The following is a 26,549-nucleotide window of genomic DNA, read 5'->3' on the forward strand; positions in this document are numbered from 1 at the left end:
GAGGGCAGATTTTGCACCCTACACCTTCCTCAGTCAGTGGGAAGTGAGGGAGGGAGAGGAACTGACTCTTTAGAGGGGGAAGGGGGGAGTCAGAGGGCTAGGGGGTTCAGGGGAGCGAGTGGGGGAGGGGAAGATAGGAGTCAGTTTCCAGCTGACAGAAAAGGAAGGGAGGATTATGTTTTAGAATGGCGGTAGCAGTCAGTAACCACATCTGCGTATGATGTACTGATTTTACAGATTATGTCATTATATAGTTTATGCAAATGATCTTATTTTTGTATCAAATAAAGCATTGATAAAGAGGTTCCTCACCCTCTGGCAACGCAAGACATCAACGATTATTAAGATTAAGTGAACACCCATTGGGTCAGTCGATGATACGAAACCTCATAATATCATTTGATTATCATTATGGTTTATTCATTAACTAAATGTGCTACGGCATGAATAAAAAGCGCTTGTACGTATGATTACTTATACTAGAGTCTTCCAATTGTATGATTCGTATCTACATGTCAGTTTTGTCCAGTGTTTGGCAAACCATTCATTCATTCTCCCAGACACAACAGACGCGTGAATACGTCACGGCCTGAAGCCGTACCAACTGCCAGACTCAAGCCTCGCTCTTACACTGTGGCAGGTTCATATGTTGCTAGTAGTACATGGTAGTAACCAAAATATTAGGGTCACAGCATTATATGGCATTTTATATTCATCTACCTCAGCATTATATTACAGTGAGACCATCTGTGACAGCATTCAGCATTTTGTGGGAAAATTTGACATTCTAGCTGAAAATGATTGATTTTCGGAATCAGCATGCGAGAAATACCCTTATTCTGGTATGAGCTGCTAGTCAGCAAAAGTGATGTAGACCAGTGAATTATTGTCAAAGGTTTGGTCATGTTCGCCGTTCTTGCCGGTGGGAAGCTTCTGGTCTTCCTGAGGTCTGTGGAAATTGTGGAGGTGTTTCCCATGGTATGGCTGATTGTTCTCAACTCTCTAAACTGTGGAGGAGCGCATGCAGCCTCCTCAAGGGATTGTGATATGTACAAGTTTGAGTATGAGGTTGTTCCTGTCTGTACAAAAGAGAAAATCTCTTTTTCTGAGGCAAAGGCCAGGGTAAGGGAGAGGTTCATTTGCCCTGGGGTTACCTTTGCTGCTAACTTGTCTCGCCTTAAAGCTACCCGGCAGGTACCCTTGCCATCACACAATACCGCATCAAATTCTCAGGATTCTACTTCCCAGCCTTCTCAACCAAGGGATTCCACTGCGGGGGTGCAGCCTGGAAACGGCTGTGCTTCCTCTAAGGAGGCACCTCCTGTCTCTGGGGGTGTCTCCTCCGGGGTGGTGCCTCCTGCATCTAGGAGTGCCTACCCCATACTGTTTCTTCCCGTGACAAACATCCGTGTCGATGCAACACCTTGCCTTGACCCATCCAAAACTCCCAACGTCCCTCCTGTGCATGGTAAGCATCACTATGGCTCCTCAGAGTGCTCAGAGATTGAAGCATTACTACCAAAGTTCTCTGCTGTGGAGCCCACTACCCCTCCTACTCGGGATGCTCAAGGATCCAGGCGAGTGCGGGCTGAGGATGGCATTTCATGTACAATCCAGCCACCACCAGACAGTGGTGTTGCCTGGGTCGGTGATGCACCTGCCCCGCTGCATGTTTGCCCTTTCAGGGTTCTGGTACTGTGGGGTGTGCTATTGATCAAGCTTCTTCTCATGGTGGCACAGCCTGCTCTATTCCGGCTATGGCAGCTTGTGGTCCTCCTGCAATGCCATCTCTTGCTTCACCACAGAAGAAGACCATTGTCCAGCCATCTTCTTCTTCCTCCAGGTTATCATCAGCCAGTTGACATAATGTGCACCATAATGGTGCCATCCACTACCCCTCCTACTCGGGATGCTCAAGGGTTCGGGCGAGTGCGGGCTGAGAATGGCATTTCATGTACAGTCCAGCCACCACCAAACAGTGGTGGTGCCTGGGTCGGTGATGCACCTGCCCCACTGCATGAGGGTTTGCTCTCTCAGGGTTCTGGTACTGTGCGGTGTGCTATCAATCATGCTTCTTCTCATAGTGGCACAGCCTGCTCGATTCTGGCTATGACAGCTTGCAGTCCCCCTGCAATGCCATCTCTTGCTTCACCACAGAAGAAGATCATTGTCTGGCTGTCTTCTTCTTCCTCCCGGTTATCTGCAGCCAGTTGACACAATGTGCTCCATAACGGTGCCAGGCAGTCCTATTCAAAGGGCAATTCTAAGCAGCAATCAAAATCTGGTTGCTTGTCAGGAGTAGGTTGTCTGACCCCTTATGCTGATTCTTCCTTTGCTGGTGGTACTATGGCATTCTCAGAAAGTATACTACAATGGAATTCTCAAGGGTTGCATGGTAATTGGGAGGAGCTGCGGACTCTCCTACTTCTTTGTGCGTATGTCTTCAGGAAACTCTTGTAGGGTTTGCCACTCCTCATGCACAACATGGGTACAATGCTTTTTACCAAGTGCCAACCCAGGGTCCTGTTGGTGGTAATGCCGTTTTCGTGGAGGTTAATATCCCTCATCAACCAGTCCATCTCCAGTGTGTTGCTGTACGGTTGTATGCCCACCGCTGGTATGCAGTTTGTTCCATTTATTTACCGCCCAACACAGCACTCACTAGGGTGGAACTTCAGAAATTTCTTGGTCAGTTACCTACGCCCTTCCATCTCTTGCGGGACTTTAATGGTCGCCACCCTTTGTGAGGTGACTCATGTTAACCAATGTGGGAGTTTGTTGACATCCTTATTGGAGGATGAAGATCTTGCCCTGTTCAATACTGGGGAGTTTATACATCTTCATCTCCAAAAGGTTCATTTACTGCAATTGACCTCTTTGTCTGCCCTCCTGACTATCTTCTGGATTTTACCTGGGAGGTTATGGAGGATCTCCATTGAAGTGATCACTTTCCCATCCTCCTTATTGCAGAGGTATCTAGTCCCTGTTCCCATCTACCAAGGTGGAGATTGAGATAAGGCAGACTGGTCCCTTTTCTCTTCTTTGATTTCTCTTAATGTGTCAGTTGAAGACTTTCCACATTTTGATGAGGCTGTTTCATTCTTTACCTCCATTCTGCATTTGCTGCCCTTCATGCTGTTCCTAAAACCTCTGGCATGTATCGCTGTCGGCCAGTCCCATGGTGGAATAAGGAATGCACTGTCTCCTGGACTTTACCTGGGAGGTTATGGAGGATCTCCATGGAAGTGATCACTTTCCCATCCTCCTTACTGCAGCGGTTAGTCTCTGTTCCCATCTACCAAGGTAGAGATTGGATAAGGCAGACTGGTTCCTTTTCTTTTCTTTGATTTCTGTTAATGTATTACTTGAAGACTTTCCACATATTGATGAGGCTGTTTCATTCTTTTTCTCTGTTCTGCATTCCGCTGCCCATCATGCTGTTCCTAAAACCTCAATGAAGTATCGCTATCAACCTATCCCATGGTGGAATGATGATTGCAGTGTTGCTGTACGAGCTAAAAAGTTAGCTTTCTCCCATTATCGTAGATGCAGGACAGAGCATTATCTTGTCAAGTTCAGAAGGGCATGGGCTAAGGCTCATCAGGTACTTGAACAAGCTAGGTGGGACTCTTGGATGGCTTATGTGCCATCTGTAAACTCAAAGACGCCAGTGTCTCAGATGTGGAAGAGGGTGCAAAAGATTTTGGGAAAACTCGCTCAAGGCAAGTCCCCCGTGCTGGTGTCTAATGGTGAGCTTGTTGGTGACCCTGCAGTTGTGGCCAATATTTTTTTCATCTGCCTTTCCTGCGGTCAGTCATAGAGATACTACTTCCCTAATTTTTGCCAGACATCAGGAGATAGAGGAGGCAAGGGTGCTGGACTTCTGTTCAGGGAATGTGGGGTCTTTCAAGCTCCCGTCTTTTTACTGCAAACTCCAATCTGCCCTTACCCTGTCATGACACCTCACCAGGGCCGGATGATATTCCCAACATGATGCTTCAGCACCTGGATGATGATACACTGTCTTTTCTCCTCAGCTTTTTTAATAGAATCTTGAGGAACTCTTCTCTTCCCACCTCTTGGCGTGAGGCTATTTTCCTGCCATTCCAGCAGCCAGGGAAGGCAGGTTTCAGTCCCCTGGAGTATCAGCCAATTGCCCAAACATCTTGCTTATGTAAATTATTTTAGAAGATGGTCAATACGTGCCTAATGTATTTCCTAGAAAAGATTGTATATCTCTCTCAGTGTCAATCTGGTTTTCAAAACTGTTTTACAACAACAGATGCACTTGTCCATCTTGAAGATGCAGCCTTTGCAAGGCAGCAGCATCTGGTGTCCATTTTCCTTAACCTAGAAAAGGCATATGATACTACATGGTGGTTTGGTATCTTCCAACAATTCAGTTCTCATGGTTTATATGACAGGTTCCACTTATTTATATTAAATTTTCTGTGTGACCATTCATTCAGGGTTAGGGTTGGTGCCACCCTGTCTTCTTCGTACCCTCAGGAGGAGGGAGTGCCTCAAGGAAGTGTCCTCAGTGTGGCCCTTTTTGCTATAGTATTGGATGGTATTGTATCCTCTATTATGGAAAAAGTGTCGGTTTCACAGTACATCAATGATTTGGCTCTATGTTATGCTGTTTCCTGATTATCAGTGGCTGATTGTCGCATGCAACTTACCCTGGACAGGGTCTCTTGGTGGGCGACCATGCACGGTTTCTGTTTCTCCCCAACAAAAACGATGGCCTTGCATTTCTGCCATTTGAGAGGTGTTCACCCTAATGCAGACCTCCAATTATATGGCCACAGGGTGCGATGTGTGGATGACACAAGGTTTCTTGGACTTGATTTCGACATGAGACTGACATGGGTTTCTCATATCCGTTCATTATGACTTCCATGCCTCTGTGCCTTGTCTCTCTTATGGACTCTGATCTCACTTGTCTTGGGGCACTGGCAGAACCATCCTGCTCTGCCCCTACTGTGCCATAGTAAGGAACAAATTGGACTATGGGTGTGTGGTATACTCTTCTGCTACTGAGGCATGGCTGTGGCCACTAAATTGGTCCATCATCGTGGGATTCATCTGTCAACTGGGGCTTTCCGGTCTTCCCCCATTCCTAGTCTATTGGTTGATGGAAATGAACCATCACTGGATCTCCACTGGTAGTCCTTAATTGTGCAGTATTATGCCTCCTTCACTGTCTTCCTACCTCACTGAGTTGTAAGGCTGTCTCCAAGATCACTTATCTCCCCTTTTATAACACCCACCCTCGCTATCAACACCCGTTTGGGTACAAAGTGAGGGCTGCCATAGGGGAGTTGGGTGTTCAGTCTTCCCCTGTTTGCCCTATGTGTGTCCCCGAAGTGGCTCCCTGGCTTCTCCCAGAGGTACAACCATGTGTTTACTTCCTTGAGAGGAATGCCTCTCTTTCCTCACAGGCAGCTTTGTCTTATTTTTTTAGAACATGCCTCTGCTCACAGCAGATTGATCCCTGTATATACCGATGGTTCCAAATCCCACGTGGTGAGCGGCATTGGTGTCATTTTTTGTGATTTTAGCAGTGGTGGGAGTCTCCCTCCTTCTGCTTTTGTTTTTACCACTGAACTTACTACTATTTTAGTTGCGGTTGATTTGATTTTTCGTTTCCCTCCAACTCCTTTTACCATTTTTAGTGACTCAGCCAGTGTCTTACAAGCTTTGTCTCGTGGCTTCCCATTGCATCCCCTAGTCTTGTCTGTCTTGGAGTGGCTCTTCTTATTACGCAGATGTGGATAATCTGTACAGCTGTACTGGGTCCCTGCACATGTGGGGGCCGTGGGCAATGAGTGTGCTGACTCTTTGGCAAGAGCTGCTGCCTCTCGCCCTTACTCTCCTCATTACCATGTCCCATCTGAGGATTTATATACAGCCACTGTGGAGGCTGTCCATTTCTGCTGGCAGAGTTGGTAAGATGCAGCAGGGGAGAACAAACTCCACAGCATTCGTCAGAACCTGGGTGATGGGAGGTATGTGGGACTGCCTCCACAGTGGGTAACAGCTTTGGCCCACCTCCAGATTGGCCACACTAGGCTGACTCATGGTTTTTGTAATGTGGAGGGTGTCCCCTCCCTATTGTGATGACTGCCTGGCTCCTTTCACTGTGCAGCATCTTCTTGTGGAATGCCCCAGTCTTGGGGACCTTCGTTGGTGGTACCTTTCCAGGTGCCGAGCCAACAATAGATTGTACCTTCTATCCTCGGTGGGGAGGAGGCTTGTGCTACGTGGGGAGTCACCTTTTTCTTTGTGTTGAGTTCAGGCCTTCTCCACATGCTATAGGGCTTTATCATATTTTAATTTGTGTTTTAATGGTAATGTTTTTGTTTAACCCTTATCTTTCGACCATGTTTTAGTTTTGGTTGTTTCTTTTATGCTTTTGGTTTGTTTTATGCATCACTTTTTTTGGGGGGGACCTTTTTTGACCAGCCCCTTCCCGACTGATTTTCCACCACTGACCCCCCCCAATACCGACCAATATTGGAAAAAAAATTGGGGAGGCTCAAACCTCCACTTTTGATGAGAAATATCGAAAATTCATAGAGAAATCGCTCACCTGAGGTTTAAAATACTCAATACAGGTAGCAGTACCCCTTACCTTACTGTGTTTTCCATCAGGCTGGCTCCAAAGAAAACGAGTTCTATGGGAGGGTAACTCTTCCACACCACTCATAAACAGTTTTTATTATTTATTTGGTACGAATTTATATGTAGTACGAGTGTATATTGGTTTTCACACAATAATATAGAAAATATAAGCATTGTTTCACTCACCAAACACATCAACATACCTGACCTTTTATGGCGACATTACCTGATCATCATTTCTGACTGTTTCTTTCCCTATTGCTATGTAAACTTAGTCCTCCACGTTGTTATCAACTGGGGAATCATTCTGGCCTTGAATTTCGTACTGCAGCACGACATGTCTTTACTGGCCAGGTCACTGGTAACAGGTGAATTGCCGAGACAATGGCGTGCAGGGGGGGGAGGTCATGCGGGGTAAGGCATTGACCCTACCTGACATCTCGTAGTGGAAGGTGTCCCATGTATACGCACCAAAAATCACACGCAAAATATGAAAATTGTGCAAATTAGGGACCTTGCAATTGCTGCGTGTTTATATACGTCAACAAGAGTCACAGTGACAAAACATGTGGACGCATATATACGGCAACGGGAGTCGGCGGGTTAATGGTGTTTCATATATTTGGCCTTTCATTTAATGCTAGTATTCATCAGCATATGACCTCTGCAGTTGCACTGCTATGTCACATTATCATTCATTCATTCATTCTTTGGATCAAAAACTGTTAACTGTTAAACTAGTGCCAGTCCCAGCTGACAAGAATGCATGTCTGTGCTTAAGCCTAAATAGGCCTGTGGATGTACAATTAAAATGTTGTATCCATCCATGCCCCAATGCTTTTCTAGCCCACTGGCAGGACACAGAGCTATGAATAGGCTAATCATCCCACACATTTAAGGCGAGATTGACCTATTGGAAATTCTACATATCACAACAGATGAGTACTGTACTACTCAAGTACTGGCTGTGTGTCGAGGAAGGGTAGTAACAGAGTGAGAAGCCCGGGACTTTCCTGATACTTACGTCCATGCCCTCACTCAAATGAAAGTCCGGCTGCCTCATGGCGAGTAGGGTATTAGAAGGAAAATAATTTGTGTAGACAATACTCTATGCTGCAGAGAGAGAGAGAGAGAGAGAGAGAGAGAGAGAGAGAGAAAGAGAGAGAGAAAGAGAGGAATGTTTATTACACAATAAAATGTAGATTTAACAACCTGTAGCTTGTATACTGTTTCGTGTGTGCTACACATATTTACTTTAATCTAATCAATACAAAAAGTACTTCTTAACAGGTTTTGGTGGATAAGTTGCATATGTGCAACATAAAAATTTCTGGATTATCGTGAACGAGTTATATATACAGAATTTATATATATATATATATATATATATATATATATATATATATATATATATATATATATATATATATACTGTATACACACACAATTACAAATAATTGGTAGGTGGGGACGCCCATCATCCACCTAACTAGTGTAGTGGTACTCTGTTTTTAGGGTAGCTCTACACTGAGTGACAAGTCAATTGATTTCCTGTAAATCAGGAAATCATTTACAATGCTGGGTAGTAACCTTATAACCAACCAACATGTGTACCCTACGTAACAGTAAGTGGGTTGGCGGATGGTTAGCGCCCCTCCACGGAAAACATCTAACTATAAATGGGAACAATAAGCCTCGGACCAGGACTGACCAACAGATGACAACTAAGGACCGAACAAAGAACATGGTACGGATTGCAACATGGAATGTAAGGGGTACAAATGATAGGGTGAAGGAGTGAAAGAGATTGTCCAGGTCCTTGAAAGTGCAAAAGTGGATGTATGTGAATTAACTAAAATTAATGCAAAGATAAGAGTCTGAGAGGATGGCAGTATGGATGGCATATATGCGTTGGAGTGGGTGAGAATGAGAGGGCAAAAAAACGGACTGTGTATTGGTGTGTGCAAGAGATGGAAAAAAAATATAAAAGAGTAGGGATCTGTTGGCTCAAAGATTGTGTGGGTAAGATTGAAAGTTGGGCTACAAATGTGGGCAACTGTGTGTGTGCGTATGGGCCAATGCAAGATTGTGCTAGCAGAGTGACAGAAGAGTTTTGGACAAGTGTGGAAGCATGCATGGAAAAGTTTGAAAGGAATGAGAGAGTGTTTTTGACTGGGGATATGAATGGAAAAGTAGGGACTGTGAAGGTGGATAGAGTAGTTGGTGAGTGGGGTGTGCCTGCAGAGGTGGATGAGAATGGCAGTTTTCTAGTGGATATTTGTGCCGAGAGGGGGTTGGTGATAATCAATACTCTCTTTAGACACGAATTGATCCACAGGTATATGTGCTGAGTGATGAGGAGGGTGGGTGATGAAGTGAATGAACGGAAGACAATGCTTGATTATGTGTGTGTGTGGATGATAGGATAAGGTGTGTAATGGATGCCAGAGCATGTAGAGGTTGGGGAAGTGGACTTTCTGACCACCACCTGGTAATGGTCAGAATCAAGGTTCAAACGAAACGGAGGAATAGAAGAAGGGAAGGACAGGAGGAAGTATTTCATACAAGGAGGGTGGAAAGGTTACAAGAGGATGGAGAAAAGGTAGAATATAAGAGAGAAGTGGAGAAGTGATTAGGTAAATACGGATTAGAGCAGATGGGGGATGCGGAAGGTGTGTGCAAGATATTCACAGAAGAAATCTGTGCAGCATGTGAGATGGTTAGTGGGGTAAAGAGAAGGTGAAGGCGAAAGAGGGTGGAAGGACATGGTGGAATCAAGGGGTGAGACGGGCTGTGGCACGAAAGAAGAAAGCATATAGTGAGTAGATGAGAAACACGGGTGTGGAAGAAGTTGAGAGACGGACGGGAGAGTTATATGTAGAGAAGAAGAATGAGGAAAAAAAATTAGTACGAGAGCTTCAGATGAGAGAGGATGAGTAATTTGGAAGGAATTTGAATGTACAGTGGAGGGAATGTAAGAAAATGTTCTGGGAAAAGGTAAAGAGAGTTAGACAGGGTGTCAAAGAAGACAGTTGGGGAGTGAATGATAAAAATGGTCGATTAATCGTCGAGAAAGGAGAAAAAGTGAGTAGTTGGAGAGTGAATGATAAAAATGGTCGATTACTCGTCGAGAAGGGAGAAAAAGTGAGGAGTTAGAGAGAACACTTTAAAGAATTGTTGAACATAGCGAGTCAACGTAATGTGATTATAAGTGGCTGAGAAATGGCTGGAAAATGGAGGGATATGAGGAAAGAAGATAAAATCAGTAGGATGGAAGTTGTGGAAGCAATGGAGAAAGTCAAAACGAGGAAAGCCCCAGGAATTTATGGAGTGTGGTGAAATGCTGAAGCATGGGGAGAGATAGCAGTAGCATTGATGTGGAAGATGTGCAGATTGGCCTGGGAGGAACGTGGAGTCCTGGAGGATTGGAAGTTAGGTATAATTATTCCCTTGTACAAAGAAAAAAAAGTGTTTGATAATCATAGAGGCATTATTTTGTATTCTTAGTGTTATAGGAAAAGTATATGGTAGGATACTTACTGATAGTGATAAGGAAATAACAGAGGAATTAGTTGGAGAAGAACAGGGAGGCTTTAGGAAGCGAAGAGGTTGTTTAGATTAGATATTCATTCCTAAGTCTTTAGTGGAAAATTTTCTAGAAAAGGGAAAGAGGTTGAAAGTGGCCTTCATGGATTTGGAGAAAGCATATGACAGGGTGGATAGCCAAGGATTGTGGAAAGTATTAAGATTATATGGAATAAATGGGAAGTTGCTGAATGCCAAGAAGAGTATGTATGACAGTGCTAACGCTGCAGTGATTTGTGGACAGTGAACTGAGTGAATTTTTCTATTTGAAAGTTGGATTGAAAAAAGGATGTGTCATGTTTCCATGGCTGTTCAATCTGTATATAGATGAGGATAAAAGAGAGATGCAATGTAGGGCATTGGATGTTGGAGTGGCCCTAATGAGAGAGGACAGTGTTTGGGAACTCCCTGAACTGTTGTTTGTAGATGATACTGTGTTGTTAAATGAAGACGAAGGGGAATTGCAAGGATTTGTGGATGAGTTTGGATGAGTGTGCAAAAAACAGAATCTAAAGGTGAATGTAGGGAAGAGTAAAGTTAGGGTCTTCGAGAGAAGTGAAGTCAGTGAATGTACAGTGAGGTTGAATGAAGAGGAAATGGAAAATGTGAGTGCATTTAAGTACTTGGGTAGTGTGATGAGTAAGGATGGAAGATTAGAGGGTGCTTGAAAGGGTACAACAAGGAGAAAAGATTGCTTGTTCCTTAAAAGCAGTAATACACAGGAAAGTGAACATGGAAGTGAAAAAGTTACTTCATAACAGTATTGTGATACCAACTCTAATGTATGGAAGTGAAGATTCGACCTTGTTGGAAGGACACAAGTCAAGAGTGAGAGCAGTGGAAATGAGTTATTTGAGAGGAGCATGTGGAGTCACATGGAGAGAGACTGACGAATGAGGAAGTGAAGGAGCATTATGGTGTGGAGGTAGATGTGATTAGAAGCGTTAAGAGAAACACACTGAGGTGGTTTGGCCATGTGGAGAGGACGGAGAGTGAGGACGGAGAGTACATGTGAGTAAGATGAAAGGGGGGAGATGGAGGGATAGGACAAGGATATATATATATATATATATATATATATATATATATATATATATATATATATATATATATATATATATATATATATATATATATATATATATATATATATATATATATATATATATATATATATATATATATATATATATTATCTATCTATCAATTTATCTATCTATCTATCTATATATATATATATATATATATATATATATATATATATATATAGAGTATAAGAGGAGCCTGTGGAGTCACGTGGAGAGACAGGCTGACGAATGAGGATATAAAGGAGCGTTGTGGTGTGGATGTGGATGTGATAGGAAGCGTTATGAGGAACACACTGAGGTGGTTTGGCCATGTGGAGAGGATGGAGGGTGAAAGACTGACGAAGAGAGTGTATGTGAGTGAGGTGGAGGAGGGAAGAGGGAGGGGGAGGCCGAGGATGAGATGGAGGGATGGGGTGGAGAGGTATATGAGAGAGGGGTGTGTGAGTTGGGAGCAGGGCAGTGAAATGGCGGGGGACAGGGCGACTTGGAGGCGATTTGTTTGTGGCCACCCCAAACGGGATTGAGGCGTCTGGCAATATATATATATATATATATATATATATATATATATATATATATATATATATATATATATATATATATATGTATATACAGTAGTATAATCAATCTGAGGGGAGTGAGGTGGACCAAGAGAGAGAGAGAAGCGGTCAGGGAGAAAAACTGAAAGTCAAGAAGTTGAGGATCAAAGAAATGGCAGATGAATACAGGAGCAGAACAGTTATGTGTATCTATCTATCTATCTATATGAGAGAGGGGTGTGTGAGTTGGGAGCAGGACAGTGAAATGGCGGGGGACAGGGTGACGTAGAGGCGATTTGTTTGTGACCACTCCGTACGGGCTTATGGCGTCTGGCAATATATATATATATATATATATATATATATATATATATATATATATAGATAGATAGATAGATAGATAGATAGATAGGTAGATATATATATATATATATAGATAGATAGATAGATAGATAGATAGATATATATATAGATAGATAGATAGATAGATAGATATATATATCATCATCATGCGGACCTTCTTTCTCACCTTAGGGCGGGGTGAGGAGTAGCAATGTCCAGACAGCTCTTATTTTTCCCAATCCAGTGGGCCACGCTTCCCTTCAATCACCGTTCAAGCCCCAGGAATCCTGGCTATATCTGATCCGCCAAAAATATTTACCATGTTCTGTAGCTTCACATACGCGTATCTTACAGTGTATCAGGACGCTATCACGTTAACAAGGGGTGCCAAACCCTTGATGATGCACTTCTCCTCACAATATCCAACAAGAAAACTCGATCTCTTGTCAGTTCCCTAGCCTCACCGACTTCTAAACTTCTCTTCCTCACACACTCATCCACCATATCCCTCCACCTTCTCCTTGGCCTACCTCTCCTCCTCCCCTTCAGATTCCTCAGATATGCCTTTTTCATCACTCTATTGTTATCCATGTTGTCCACAGACTTCCTCACTCCACATCTTTCACGAATCACATTATTTTGTATCCTATCCAATCTTTGTATTCTACATACATTCTTCAGCAGTCCCATCTCCAGTGCTTTCACTCTTTTCTTTTCATTTTCATGACACACATGTTAAAGTTGGCATTAACACTCCTTCATGCAAGCCTTGTGCAGCAGCAACACTCAAGCCTCTGTTTCTTATCAAGGCCCTCATTGCACCAGCTACTTTCCTTCCTTGTGTCACTCAACTTTCTACTTCTTTTGCACATTGTCTCTTTTTTCTTTCACTGTACCAAGGTATTTGAACTCTCTTACCAATTCCAGTCTCTCTCCATTCACTGTAACATTGCACTGGGAGTCACCCTCTCTCTCAATAACCATCCCTTTGCTCTTTTTTCCATTTACTTTCAAGGCTCGACGCTCACAGACATCAGCAAAAATCTGCATTAGTCTATTAAGTTCTTGTTCGGTATTTGCAAGTAGTACTGCATCATCAGCATACTCGTACAACAAATTTAAGATATTACATCCATCACCATTCATAACTAGCGCCAACCCCCTCTCCATTACTCGTGCCTTCAAGGGCGTCATTTCAATTTTCCTTGGGGGGGGATAGGCTATTTAGGAGGCCCCTCCTACTCCCACCTCCCCACATGGGTGGGATGGCGAGCGAGCATTTTGAAGCCACATGCAAAGTTATGGTCAGAGAATTTAAGCAGTAAACAAATATATATCTATATCTATATCTATATCCATCTATCTATCTATCTATCTATAATTATTTATTAAACCAATTACTTCCTGACATACACAGTAATGGACATTCTAGCATTGGCAGTATTTCTGTGTGAAGTTGAATATGTAATTTAAAGTGCATGGTAACGTACATATCACTGCATTATAAGCTAATGACCTTGGATAATAGACCAAATAGCAATTAAAATATTTGTATTGGTGATCGCTTAAACTGACTTCATTCGTACAGCTTAATGAAAAAATAATGAATATAAAATTGAGAATGAAAAGTTGTAAACTTGTAAATGAATTAAAAATGGAAAGCTTTTAGCTTACTAGCCCCCAAATACCACGAACCATATAAAGTTATGTGAAAAAGTAAGCTCTACACTAAGAGATGCGAGGAAGAAATTGATGGTGTTTAAATTTGGATGAGGCTTTGGTAAGAATAGTATATTAATTTAAGAATCATTAGAGGAAATTGAGAACTAAACTACGTATATTTATTGCATTGAAAAATTAATAAACTACTCCAACAGTGGATATCTCCGTGATCTCTGCTTGGAAAGTTATCAACCAGGGTGTTAAAGTTAAGATTTTTAATAAGTTCCTTTTTCTGAGGCCATAAGTAGCAAGTCACTAAGCGATCTTTTCTCACTGAGGTTCTTAGATATGTCTTGACTAAGCTAAGTACTGAAAAAAGTCGTTCATTGCCTGCAGTAGTTACTATAAGGGTGATAAGAATTTTGATAATTTTCCCTATTTCTGAATAAGCACAATCTAATGGTTTGAGTTCATCATATAATTCAAACAGATGCTTTGGCCTGTCACTCTTACTTAAAAAATGTCATTTTGCAAAAGATATTTGGGAAACTAGAAGAATTTGTAAGACTGTACTATAATTGAAAGCTTCCCATATTCTAGAAAGTCCCTGGAATTGCAATCAAGTGCATTCATTGCATCTATTAAGGACATTTTTGTGTGATGCAAATATCAAGCTTTGAGGGAAATCAGTCTAATATATCAAAGTAAGTTCTTTTGAGTGTAAAGTGGAGGGAATGTAAGAAAATGTTCTGGAAAGAGGTGAAAAGAGTAAGACAGGGTGGAAGTGAAGTTAGCAGGGGAGTGAAAGATAAAAATGGTAGATTACTAGTAGAGAAAGGAGAAAAAGTGAGCAGATGGAGAGAACACTTTAAGGAATTGTTGAACGTAAAGGATGGAAATAATGCGAGTATAAGTGGAGGGGGAATGGCTGGGAGAAGGAGGGAGGTGAGAAGACAGGAAGAAATCAGTAGGATAGAAGTTGTGGAAGCAATGAAGAAAGTTAAATCGGGGAAAGCCCCAGGAATTGATGGAGTGTGTGGTGAAATGCTGAAGCATGGGGGAGAGATAGTAGTAGAATGGATGTGGAAGATGTGCAGATTAGCCTGGGAGGAAGGTAGAGTCCCGGAGGATTGGAAGTCAGGATAATTATTCCCTTGTACAAAGGAAAAGGGGAAAAAGAAGTGTGTGGTAATCATAGGGGCATTTGTCTTCTTAGTATAGTAGGAAAAGTCTATGGTGGGATACTTATTGACAGAGTTAGAGAAAGAACAGAGAAATTAGTTGGAGAAGAACAGGGAGGCTTTAGGAAGGGAAGAGGTTGTGTAGATCAGATTATCATTCTTAGATCTTTAGTGGAAAAGTTTCTAGAGAAGGGAAAGAAGTTGTATGCGGCTTTCATGGATTTGGAGAAAGCATATGACAGGGTGGATAGACAAGGATTGTGGAAAGTGTTAAGAATATATGGAGTAGATGGGAAGTTGCTGAATGCTGAGAAGAGTATGTACGATGGTGCGAAGGCTGCAGTGCGTGTGGATGGTGAACTAAGTGAATTTTTCTCTTTGAAAGTTGGGTTGAAACAGGGATGTGTCATGTCTCCATGGTTGTTCAGTCTGTACATGGATGGGGTAATAAAAGAGGTACAAGGTAGGGTAGTGGATGTTGGAGTGGCCCTGGTGAGAGAGGATAGTGTTTGGAAACTCCCTGTACTGTTGTTTGCAGATGATACTGTGTTGTTGAGTGAAGACGAAGGGGAGCTGCAAGGCTTGGTGGATGAGTTTGGGAGAGTGTGTAAGAAACGGAATCTGAAGGTGAATGTAGGGAAGAGTAAAGTGATAGTCTTTGAGAGAGGTGAAGTCAGTGAATGTACGGCGAGGTTGGATGGTGAGGAATTGGAAAATGTGAGTACGTTTAAGTACTTGGGTATTGTGATGAGTAAGGATGGAGGTTTGGAGGGTGAATTGCTTGAAAGGGTACAGCAGGGAAGAAAGGTTACTGGTTCTTTGAAAGCAGTGATAAGAAACAGGGAAGTGAGCATGGAAGTGAAAAAGTTACTACATGACAGTATTGTGATACCAACTCTAACGTACGGAAGTGAGGCTTGGACGTTGTTGGAAGGACACAAGTCAAGAGTGAGAGCAGTGGAAATGAGTTATTTAAGAGGAACCTGTGGAGTCACATGGAGAGACAGGCTGACAAATGAGGATATAAAGGAACGTTGTGGTGTTGATGTGGATGTGATAGGGAGCGTTATGAGGAACACACTGAGGTGGTTTGGCCATGTGGAGAGGATGGAGGGTGAAAGACTGACGAAGAGAGTGTATGTGAGTGAGGTGGAGGGGGTAAGAAGGAGGGGGAGGCCGAGGATGAGATGGAGGGATGGGGTGGAAAGGTATATGAGAGAGGGGGGTGTGAGTTGGGAGCAGGGCAGTGAAATGGCTGGGGACAGGGCGACTTGGAGGCGATTTGTTTGTGGCCACCCCAAACGGGATTGAGGCATCTGGCAATAGATAGATAGAAGTTCTTTTGATTTCAGTCTTTGGAGCAATACAAGTATTCACCTCACTTCTCCCTAGCGCTGAATCAGTTAAGAAGCTCTATAGTCTTGATGATACCTTCTGAATTCTCTTAGGTATGCCCAACTGATTTGAATTTTCCAAACTGGTATCAATCACATATGTTGAAGCAAAATCTTAAACTTTGTCAAAAATATCAGAGAAAGCCTCGTCAGCTCTCAAGACCTGCACTTATTTAATAGTTGACTGTATGAGAGAGCAAGCTTCAGATAATAAGGCTTCCTTTGCTTGAAGCTGATCTGACAAACTATTGATTACTCTAAGGACTTGTTCAATAATATGTATATCCATTATGAGCCAGAAAGACTCTAACTTTTTGTACAGTCCAATTGCTTCTGCTGCAGCTTCTGAATCAGAACTCTCTGAAGCCGTATGAAGCACTGATAGCAAACTTCCATAGCGAAGCTTAACTTTTGATATTGACATGTAATAGTAAGACCATCTAGTTATAGTAGGTCTTTCTAATGTCAAAACGTGAAGATATGCTTTCTGTGCCTCTATGAAAAGTTGGTTCCTTGTGTTACTGTTAGTAATTAATGTGTCAGGTGTGTTAATAACTGAAAAAAATGAAGAGAGGCCACTGGTATTCTTTATGTAGTTACCCGGTACTAAATTAAGCCTGTGTGCATGGCAATGTATGTAAACTGCTTGGGGAAGTTTATCCCTTAGTCTCATCCACTCATTACACTAGCATCATCATAACACTGAGCCACACAGTCAGACCAAATTAAACCAGATTGTTCCATCTCGTTATATATGAAATCAGTTAAACTTGCAGCATCAACCTTTTCCATGTGATAGGTTCCAATGACACGTTCCTTCACAATGCCCTCACTAAAGTCTATCTATCTATCTATTGCCAGACGCCTCAATCCCGTTTGGGGTGGCCACAAACAAAACGCCTCCACGTCGCTCTGTCCCCCACCATTTCACTGCCATGTTAACTCACACCCCCCTCTCTCATATACCTTTCCACCCCATCCCTCCATCTCATCCTCGGCCTCCCCCTCCCTCTTCCCCCCTTCACCTCACACACATACACTCTCTTCGTCAGTCTTTCACCCTCCATCCTCTCCACGTGGCCAAACCACCTCAGTGTGTTCCTCATAACGCTTCCTATCACATCCACATCCACACCACAACGCTCCTTTATATCCTCATTCGTCAGCCTGTCTCTCCATGTGACTCCACAGGCTCCTCTTAAATAACTCATTTCCACTACTCTCACTCTTGACTTGTGTCTTTCCAACAATATCCAAGCTTCACTTCCATACGTTAGAGTTGGTATCACAATACTGTCATGTAGTAACTTTTTCACTTCCATGCTCACTTCCCTGTTTCTTATCACTGCTTTCAAAGAACCAGCAACCTTTCTCCCCTGCTGTACTCTTTCAAGCACTTCACCTTCCAAACCTCCATCCTTACTCATCACACTACCAAAGTACTTAAACGTACTCACATTTTCCAATTCCTCACCATCCAACCTCGCTGTACATTCACTGACTTCACCTCTCTCAAAGACCATCACTTTACTCTTCCTACATTCACCTTTAGATTCTGTTTCTTACACAGTCTCCCAAACTCATCCACCAAGCTTTGCAGCTCCCCTTCGTCTTCACTCAACAACACAGTATCTGCAAACAACAGTACAAGGAGTTTCGAAACACTATCCTCTCTCACCAGGGCCACTCCAACATCCACTACCCTACCTTGTACCTCTTTTATTACCCCATCCATGTACAGATTGAACAACCATGCAGACATGACACATCCCTGTTTCAACCCAACCTTCAAAGAGAAAAATTCACTTAGTTCACCATCCACACGCACTGCAGCCTTAGCACCATCATACATACTCTTCACAGCATTCAACAACTTCCCATCTACTCCATATATTCTTAATACTTTCCACAATCCTTGTCTATCCACCCTGTCATATGCTCTCTCCAAATCCATGAAAGCTGCATATAACTTCTTTCCCTTCTCTAGAAACTTTACCACTAAAGATCTAAGAATGAATATCTGATCTACACAACCTCTTCCCTTCCTAAAGCCTCCCTGTTCTTCTCCAAGTAATTCCTCTGTTCTTTCTCTAACTCTGTCAATAAGTATCCTGCCATACACTTTTCCTATTATACTAAGAAGACAAATGCCCCTATGATTGCCACACACTTCTTTTTCCCCTTTTCCTTTGTAGAAGGGAATAATTATACCTGACTTCCAATCCTCCGGGACTCTACCTTCCTCCCAGGCCAATCTACACATCTTCCATATCCATTCTACTACAATTTCTCCCCCATGCTTCAGCATTTCACCACACACTCCATCAGTTCCTGGGGCTTTCCCCAATTTAACTATCTTCATTGCTTCCACAACTTCTATCCTACTGATTTCTTCCCGTCTTCTCACCTCCCTCCTTCTCCCAGCCATTCCCCAGCCACTTATACTCGCATTACTTCTATCCTGTATGTTCAACAATTCCTTAAAGTGTTCTCTCCATCTGCTTCACTTTTTTTCCCCTCTCCAGTAGTAATCTTTTTTTTTTTTTTTTTTTTTTTTTTTTTTTTTGACAAGTCTTTCATCAACCATAACTGAAAAGTAATTGGCTTCTTGTGCTTCAGCACAAGTTGTGTCTTTGATATGTCTTCCAACAACTGATATCACCTCATTCTGGTACTGAGGACTTGTGTGATGGCCATATCGTCGATGTAACTTTTGTTTTAGGGAGGGATTTGACTCAGCAGTTAGGTGAAGAATTGTTACAAAGTTTCCTGAATTCAATGGCTCACCTCCCTCATTATGTCCATGAAAAGACAGATACCTGCTTCCTAAGATGAATCAAAGTTTTTAATGATAGCCAGAATGCAATTAAAAAGGCAGCTTGATGCTGAAGTTACTGTAACTGAACAGCGGGCTAGGAACATATTTACATTGACATCCTTTAATATACCTAGTAAATTATTGTGATTATTACATACACACACACACACACACACACACACACACACACCGATATATTTCACTCAACACGTATTGAGGCTAAATACAAATTATTTTTAATTTCACGGTGCTGACTTTATATATATTTTTTTCATTACTAGTACTTGATTTAGAAGCCCCCTCAGAAAGCTTGGGGGAGGCGAGTGCCCCTCGCTGTCCCCCCCCCCCAATGACGCCCGTCCGTGCCTTTACTTCTGTCATCACCCCATCCATATACTATATATACTGAACAACCATGGGGACATTACTTAACCTTGACGCCCGCCCGCGCCGATCGTGAACCATTCACTTAGATGCCCATTAACCCTTACACATGCCTCACTACCATCATAAAAACTCTTTACGGCACCTAGCAGCTTACCATCTACACCTTACATGCGCAAAACCTTCCACAATCCTTCTCTGCCTACTTTGTCATATGCTAATTTCCAGATCCATGAATGCCTTAAACACCTTATAGTCCTTCTCACAAGCCTTCTCTGCTATCTGTCTCATTCCAAACACATCCTCTGCCACTCCTAAAGCCACCCTGTTCATCACTCACTAGGACTTCTGATATCTCTCTTACTGTCTCTATAATAATTCTTCCATATACCTTCCCTACGACACTCAATAAACTTATGGCACGATAATTCTTGAAACCACTTCGCTAATCTTCATTTTTGTACATGGGTAGTGTCACAGCCATTTTCCACTCTGCTGGCACAGTTTCACTCATCCACGCCTCTTATATATCTCCTACAAGCACTTCATTCCACTCTTTCCACTACACTTAATCATATCTTCGTACACCTCATCAACCCCAGCTGCTTTCCCATTTTTCAGCCGCTCCACAGCGCTCTTCACCTGTGTGAGTGTCACAATTCCTTGCACTGCATTCCTTCTCTGCACACCCTCGAAACCAATCATGCTTACAGTTGCTCTGCTCTCTCTATTCCTATTCATTGGGCTTTCATTCTTTTCATCTGGTCCTTACTTCATCCCCATGAGTTAATTGTCTACCACCTGCATCCTTCACACCTTCACATTTCTTTCCACTTTCACTTCTACATTTCTGCACCTCTTTCCAGAATAACTTCCTTTTTTCAGAGTAGTTTGCATTCACTTTTCTTCCTAGATCATTATTTACCTCCATCTTTTTCCTCTTCACTACTCTTTGTACGTGCTTCTTGCTCTCAGTATATTCAGTCATTATTTCAGCTGAACTCCTGCCCTGTAACCACTCTAGCCACTTCTTCCTCTTTTCCTCCACTGCTCTCTTAACCTCCTCATCCCAACATGCCGTATCTTACTTCTTTGTTGTTACTCTGCCACGCTTTAGCATTTCTAACTAAGCAATCCCACAGGTTGTCCAGATCCATTTCATTCCAGTTCACTGATTCTAACTCCTCCCCTATTTTGAACCTGTATTCATCTGCCATTTCTTTGATCCTCAGCTTCTCGATTTTCAGTCTGGCTCCCTGACTGCTCCTCCCTCTCCTGGTCCACCTCACTCCTCTCAGATTGATCTTGGATACCACAGTCGTATGATCTGACAGACCTCCACATCGTCCTCTCAAGCCATAATCCCTTAAGGGATGGCCGTTGCCTTTGAGTTAGTTGTCTTACGAGGAGAAGCAGTAATCCTCCGCCAACCCACTTGTTGACAATTAGGGAACATGTATTGGTTAGTCATATGACTAACACCGAACTCTATAAACGGTTTCCTGGTTTCTAGAAAACGATTAGATTTGCCACTACATGTAAAGCCACCTGAAAAGGAAAGAAGAATAATAAAAGGTGACAGGAGTGATGAGAGAAATAGGAAGAGAGGAGGGCTGACACAGAAAAAATATATCTATATACCTTAGCTGCTTCCCCCAAAGATAGGGAGGTAGCCGAGACAGGACGACATACTCCCAATTTACTCACACACACACACACACACACACACACACACACACACACACACACACATTTATTCGTAACTTAGCTCTAAGAGGAAAAAGGACAGATCCTCATTGCACCAAAAAAAAAGATAAACCTTAAAGATGTAAGCAGCACTAAATCAAGTGAGTGGATGATGATAGGTACCACCTATCACTATATATATATATATATATATATATATATATATATATATATATATATATATATATATATGTGTGTGTGTGTGTGTGTGTGTGTGTGTGTCAAAAGCTTGTGTTTGGCATCCCATGATAATAGTGATCGAATTACAAAGGATATATTCATGCCGACGATTTTATGATCATTATGGCATCACTGTTGGCTTCGGCGAGAATGTTCAGCTGAGATACTAATTTAAAGCTTTAATAGCTTTATTACACTCAGTATTTATTATATAATTATCCAAACCAAAAAGAAAAAAGGTCGTGTAAGCAGACTTGTCTGTTCATACTGTAAATATTTTCGGAAGTAATTTTTTTGTTATTGGTATAAGAGAGAGAGAGAGAGAGAGAGAGAGAGAGAGAGAGAGCATAGGATTACACAGTTCATGGGAAGTACAGATACCAGGAGGCCTATTGGCCCATGACGAAGTTATATTAGAATAAAATATTAATCATACTAAGATACCCGCAGGAAAAAATAGAAAAAAAAAAAAATCATGATTATTCAAAAGAATAAAGGATAGGCAGAAGATGCAAGGTTATGCACAATGTAATTTCAATTCTCCATGTCTGTAGGAGAAAAAGTGTTCACAATAGCCGAATGTTATCATTATTAAGCAAACGTCTCACGGTTGGTATCATACAATTCAACCTGGAAGTAAAGAAGAGTTAGTTTGATATACCCTGTGGGTGAAAAATATTTGTATAATCCATTTTCTAACCGACAGTCTTTGCACAAACTGCTATGATGTTGGTAGCTTATTCCTTGCTTCCACTATGCGACCATCATTTTTTTATTAGTGTTGGATCGCTTGCTTTTAAATTTCATTCAATTTTTTCTAGTCACTGTATCGCTCAGTATCTCGAATACATTATCATATCTAACCTCGTCAGATTTAGTAATTAATCTCCTGTTAGTCGTTACTTTTTTAGAGCAAACGTATTTAGTTTCTCTAGTCGTTCTTTGCAGGGTAAGTTTGGCAGCGATGTGGTCATTTGTGTGCTTCTTAACTGCACACTCTTGTTTCTGTCTCGTCCATACTATGATTCGGAACACCGTTATTTTGGTGTGGAGTAACTAATGACATATAAAGCTTAGAAATTACATTGGGAATTCTATTATCAAAATTCCATGCGGTGAAGCCAAGCATTTTGTTTGCATCGTTACTGGCATTTATCGACTGAAGGTTTTGAGGCCGTTACTGACACTAACTTCTACATCCTTCTCGTGTTTTACTTTCGTCAGCGGGCTTCGAACATGCAGTATTCATATTAAAATTAATATATTTTTGCCACAATGCAGTATTTTACATTCCTGCACATCACAGTACATCTGCTATTTTTCACTCCAGTTTATTAACCTTCCGATTTCATTGTGTAAAGGTTCACAGTCTGGTTTCATAATTACTCCGCCTCCTATTATCATGTCATCATTTTCAGTATCTATCTATTTATAGCCTGACGCCACCAACAAATTACCTCCATATCATCATCTCCCCCGCCATTTCGATGCCCTCTCCCATAGCTCACACTCCCTTATTTCATATGCCTCTCCACTCCATCGCTCCACCTCATCCTCGGTCTTCAATTCCCTCTCCCCTCTCCACCTCACTCCCATACACACTCCTCGTTAGTCTCTCGTTCTCCATCTTCTTGACAAGGCCAACCAGCTCAGTGTATATCTCCAAACGCTTTTTATCACATCCACATCCAAACTACAACGCTCCTTCAATTCCTCATAGGTCAGTCTGTTTCTCCACGTAACGCCACATGCTCCTCTCAAATATCTCATTTCCACTGCTCTCACTCTTGACTTCCGTCCTTCCAACAAGGTCCAAGCATCGCTTCCATATGTCAGCGTTGGTATCACAGTACTATCATGCAGTGAGTTTTGTACATCCATGCTCACTTCCCTGTTTCTTATCACTGCTTTCAAAGAACCAGCAAACTATCTTCCCTGTTATACCCTTTTAAGCACTTCATCCTCTAACTTCCATCCCTGCTCATCAAACTACTCAAGTATTTTAATGTATTTACATTTTCCATTTCCTCATCATCCAGCCTCATCTCGCATTCAGTGATTTCATTTCTCTCGAAGACTACAACTTTACTCTTCGCTACATTCACCTTTACATTCCGTTTCTTATACACTCTCCCAAACCCATTCACCATGCCTTGCAGTTCTCCTTCGTCTTCACTAGCAATACAGTATTATCTGCCAACAATAGAACAGGAAATTTTCAAACGCTGCCCTCTCTCATTAGGGTCATTTCAACATTCACTGACCTACTTTGTACCTCTTCTGTAACCACATCCATATACAAATTGAACAACCATGGAGACATGGCACTTCCCTGTTTCAGTCCAGCAGTCAGACTGAAAATTTATTCAATTCACCATCCACACGAACTGAAGCATTATCGCCCTTATACATACTCTTCACAGCATCCAATAGCCTCCCATTAACTATATATATTCTTAAGATTTTCCACAGTCCTTGTCTATCCACTTTGTCATATGCTTTCTTCAAAGCCATGAAGGCCTCGTACAATTTCTTTCCCGTCTCTAAAAACTTTTACACTAAAAACCCTAAGATGAATATCTGATCTACACAACCTCTTCCCGTCCTAAAAACTCTTTGTTCTACTCCAACTAATTCCTCTGTTATTTCCCTAACTCATTTAGTAAGCATCGCACCTTATACTTTTCCTATTACGAGTACAATAAGAAGACAAATGCCCAGATGATTACCACACATTTCTTTTTCCCCCTTTCCCTTGTACAGGAGAATAATTATACCTGACTTCCAATCATCTGGGTCTCTACCTTCCTCCCAGGCCAATCTGCACATCTTCCATATCCATTCTACTGCCCCGTGCTGCAACATTTCACCACGCACTCCATCAGTTCCTGGGGTTTTCCCCATTTTGAGTTTCTTCATTGCTTCCACTACTTCCATCCTGCTGATCTCTTAATCCTTTCTCATTTCCTTCCTTCTCCCAGCCATTCACTAGCCACTTATACTGGCATTATTTTCATTTTCTGTATTTGAACAATTCCTTAAAGTTTTTTATCCATCTGCTCATTCTTTCTCCCGTCTCCACTATCAAACTTTCACTTTTATCTTTCACTCCCCTATTACCTTCTTTATCTCCCTGTGTATATCTTTCTATTCCAGAAAATTTTCTTACATTCTTTTCACTTCACACTCAAATTCCTTCCAAATTCCTCATCCATTATCTTGTTACCGTCTCATACTAATCTTTTCATCTCTTTCTTCCACTCCACATATAACTGTGTTTCATCTCTCAACTTCCCCCATGCCTCTGCTTCCCATCCATTCGCTGTATGTTTTCTTTTGCACCACTGATTGCCTCACCTCTTCATTGCACCATGCTGTTCCTAGCACCCCCCTTTCGTCTTCTCTTGACCCCACCCAGCATCTCACATGCTGCACAGATTTCTTGTACATCATCGATATCAATAGTGAAAAGAACTTGTCCTAGAACTGACCCGTGAGGAACTCCGCTTGTTACCTCTAGTCAGTCCGATGATTCGCCATATGTTGCTTCATGCTGTTTGTAATTCGTTAACTAATCACCAATCCATGAACACTTTGTTAGAGGGGTCATGGACTTTCGCATTTTCTAGTAGTTTTAGATGAGGGACTTTATCAAATGCCTTTTGGAAGTCTAGGTATATGTCATCAGATGATACTTTTGCATCCTAGTTATCGAAAATGTTAGCAAAACTTTTAAGCAAATTTTTAATGCATGATCTGTTGTTGTGTTCAAGAGATGGAAGGAGAATGTAAGGGAGTATGGATCCGTCAGCTCAAGGATTGTGTGGGTAAAATTAAAAGTTGGACTACAAATGTGGGCGACTGTGTGTGTGTGTGTGTGTGTGTGTATGCGCCAACGCAAGATCGTGCAAGTAGAGTGAAAGAAGAGTTCTGGACAAACGTAGAAGTTTGCATGGAAAAGTTTGTAAGGAATGAGAGAGTGTTTTTGATTGGAGATATGAATGGGAGAGTAGGAAATGTGAAGGTGGATGGAGTAGTTGGTGAGTGGAGTGTGCCTGGAGAACTGTATGAGAATGACAGTGCTTTAGTGGACATTTGTGGAGGGAGGGGGTTGGTGATAGCTTATACTCTCTTTAGGCACAAAATGATCCTCTGGTATACATGGCTAGTGATGGGAAGGGAGGGTGGTGAACTGAAGGAACGGAAGGCAATGGCTGATCATGTGTGTGTGCTGATTATAGAATGAGAATGTGCGTAATGGATGCAACAGCACACAGAGGTTGGGGGAGTGGACTTTCTGATCACCGTTTGATGGTGGTGAAACTCAAGGCTCAAATGAAATGGAGGAGGAGAACGGAAGGACAGGAGGAAGTAGTCCATACAAGGAATGTAGAAAGGTTGAAAGAGGATGAAAAAAGGGCAGAATATAAGAGAGAAGTGGAAGAGCGATTGGGTAAATATGATTTGGAGCAGGTGGGGGATGTGGAAGGTGTGTGCAAGATATTCACAGAAGAAACCTAAGCAGCATATGATGTGGTGTGTGGGGTGAAGAGAAAGAAAAGAAGTGCAGGGAACAGCATGGTGGAATGAAGAGGTGAGAAAGGCTGTGGCACAAAAGAAGAAAGCATATAGTGAGTGAATGAGAAATAAGGGCATGGAGTAAGCTGAGAGACAGGAGAGAGTTGTATAGAGTGAGGAAGAAAGAGGTGAAAAGATTTGAAAGAGAAAGTAAGAAGAAAGTGGATGAGGAATTTGGAGGGAATTTGAGTGTAAATTAGAGGGAATGTAAGAAAATGTTCTGGAACGAGGTAAAGAGAGTTAGACAGGGTGATAAAGAAGTAAGTCGGGGAGTAAAACATTAGTGGAGAAGTGGGAAAAAGTGAGCAGATGGGGAGAACACTTTAAGGAATTGTTGAACATAGACAATGAAAGTAATGTGAGTATAAATGGCTGGGGAATGGCCGGGAGACGGAGGGAGGTGTGAAGAGAGGAAGTAATCAGTA

Source organism: Coenobita brevimanus, chromosome 14 (genome assembly GCF_032717465.1).
Source record: "Coenobita brevimanus isolate Jiangsu-jjx chromosome 14, ASM3271746v2, whole genome shotgun sequence".
In the NCBI taxonomy this organism is placed as follows: domain Eukaryota; kingdom Metazoa; phylum Arthropoda; class Malacostraca; order Decapoda; family Coenobitidae; genus Coenobita; species Coenobita brevimanus.